Source organism: Terrapene carolina, unplaced genomic scaffold, assembly GCF_002925995.2.
Source record: "Terrapene carolina triunguis isolate 2854851 unplaced genomic scaffold, T_m_triunguis-2.0 Scaffold612, whole genome shotgun sequence".
Classification (NCBI taxonomy): Eukaryota; Metazoa; Chordata; order Testudines; family Emydidae; genus Terrapene; species Terrapene triunguis.
The window spans coordinates 998,730-1,001,333 of record NW_020664963.1 but is presented as its reverse complement, the minus strand read 5'-3'; the positions used below and the strand labels follow the sequence as shown (position 1 = coordinate 1,001,333).

Here is a 2,604-nt window from a genome sequence, read left to right as displayed (position 1 = left end):
CACTGGCACCCCAGACAGGTATCAACAAAGTCAAGTGGGCTATGACTTAGTTAAGTGACCATTCTTTGGCTGGAAGAAGGGTGTGAGTGATAACTTTACATATTCGCAATGAAAACAGCCAGAGGTCCCATGTAAACAGACTGGCTGTCACGTGAACCCCAGCTGGAGATAATCCTCAAAGAGGGGAGAAGGATATAAGAATGGAGGACACACACAACACAAATCACCTCTCTCCTCCCATCTCTACGCACAGCAGTTACAATGCTTGAAAGACAAAGGAAACATCTTTGAACTGGGGAAGGAGTTTTAGCTGGGAGGCTTTTCAACCAGTACACACCTCTGTATGCTTATAGAGAGATAAAACCTTTTGCTTTTAAGTTCACTTAGCATGTTATGTTAGGCCTTTAGCTTGCATTTTATCTTTGTATTTGCACTGTAAGTAATTCTGACTTTTATGCCTCATTACTTGTAATCACTTAAAATCTATCTTTCTAGAGTTAATAAACTTGTTTTTATTGTTTTATCTAAACCAGCGTGTGTTTGGATTGATGTGTTAGGAATCTCCACTTGAGATAACAAGGTTTGTGCATATCATTTTCCATTGATGAAATGACAGACTTTATATGAGCTTGTATAGTCCAGTGGGTGCTGGGCAGTAGAAGACACACATTTCTGGAGGAAGGTCTGGGGATTTGCAGTAGATGAATGGGTTCAATAATGGCATCACCACGGTGTTCAGGACGTTGGCCACTTTGTTGAGGTCCAAGGAATGGCTTTTCCTGGGTTGGACATAGATGAAGATGGAGCCCTCATAAAAGAACATCCCCACAATAATGTGTGAGGTGCAGGTGGAGAAGGCCTTCTGGCGGCCTTTGGGAAAGGGGATCCTGAGCACTGTAGTGATGATGAAGGTGTAGGATACCACCATCACTAGGAGTGATCCCAGGAGAAGCAAGGCTGACACAGCGAATTCCACCACCTTGACGGTCCATGTGTCAGAGCAAAAGAGCTTGAGCAACGGCGTCATGTCACAGAAGAAGTGGTTGATGACGTTGGGGCCACAATATGGCAGTCGGGCCACCAAGATGGTGGGAAGAAGCAAGGCCAGGAACCCCCATATCCATGAGGCAGCCACTAGCCGTAAGCAGGCGTGAGTGCTGATGAGGGTGTCATATTGCAGTGGGTAGCAGATGGCCAAGTAGCAGTCGAAGGACATGACAGTGAGGAAGAAAAACTCTGTAGAGCCCACCAGGAAGTAGAAGTAGGCCTGGGCAATGCAGCTGGTGAAGGAAATGGTGTTCCTCTCACTCACCATGTTGGCCAACATCTTGGGCATGACCGTACTGGTGAGTAGGACGTCCAGGAGGGAGAGGTTGGAATGAAGAGGTACATAGAGGTGCGGAGGCGATAGTCAGCCCAGACCAATGCGATGATGAGGAGGTTGCCCATCAAGGTGACCACACAGGAGCTAAGGAAGGCTATGAAGAGGGAGCCTTGGAAGCTATGGATGCCAGGGAATCCCAGGAGGATGAATTTGGTCACAGATGTGTTCTGGTTCTTCATTGTTACCTCTGCAGGAAGTGCTCACCTGGAGGGGGGGGGGAGAAGAGAGAGAGGGAAAAAGACAACAAAATGAGAGGAGAGAGAGAGAGACAGAGAAAGGGACAGAGAGAGATGCCTCCTAATTTTGTTGTTGGTGGTGCCCTCAAGTCCCAAACTATAAGAGCCAGATATTGAGTACTGATCAGTACAGATGGTCGGGAATTCTGAATGAAACAAATTCATTTGTCCCACAGGAAGTTTCAAACTGATTTAAACTGAACATTCTTGTTTTGAATTGGTATTTAAGAGCCAAGTGAACATTTTATTTTCATTTTGATTGAAAATGCCACATACTTTTTTTCATTTTCATTTAAAAAAAAAAAAGACCTTTTAGTCAGTTTTCCCCCAAAAATTGATTCAAAATGAAAACGAACTCCTGTAGGAAAACCAAAATAGGACATTTTCCCATGGAAAATATTGGTTTTGATGAACATGTATTTTTCAACAGGAAAACTTTTCCGCATGCCTTTTTTTTCTTTGACCAGATCTAGTGCTAAGTATGTGCATCTGCTGTTGAATTAAGTTGAAGTTTTGAGTGTTTAGTACTTCTGAATATCAGGCTCTTAGTAGTGGGCAAAAGGGCTCAGAAGACAGAGCAGTTCTCCTCCACCACCACACAAACTATCCTGCCAATGTGGCTCAACCATAGCTAATAGGATGGCCTCTACAGGTGAGAAGGTAACTGCAATCCAGTCACCATGGGTTCCTTAAATGCTCTACCAGTAATGGTCAGGTTTATCAACACCCAACCCTTTTAGCTACAGATAGACCTGGGGCTTTTCCTGCCTTCCTAATTCAGGTCTGTAACTCTTAGATTGCAGAATCTGTTGGGTGGCTGGTGGGACAGGAGGCTGTTGGGACATAGCCCTTGTCTGAGTGAGACAGATGTTCAGAGAACACAAAATGCCTTCTCATTCTCTGTCATACAGACACATTTTGACACATAGCCCCGTCTTTCTTTCTTTCTTTCTTTCTTTCTTTCTTTCTTTCTTTCTTTCTTTC

The 2,604-nt window shown here is 44.3% G+C and overlaps 1 pseudogene; it reads right to left on the bottom strand.

The window, feature by feature from the left end:
• Nucleotides 1-619: 619 nt before the first annotated feature.
• LOC112116170 lies at nt 620-1,563 on the bottom strand (annotated as a pseudogene).
• Between the last annotated feature and the right edge of the window lie 1,041 nt (nt 1,564-2,604).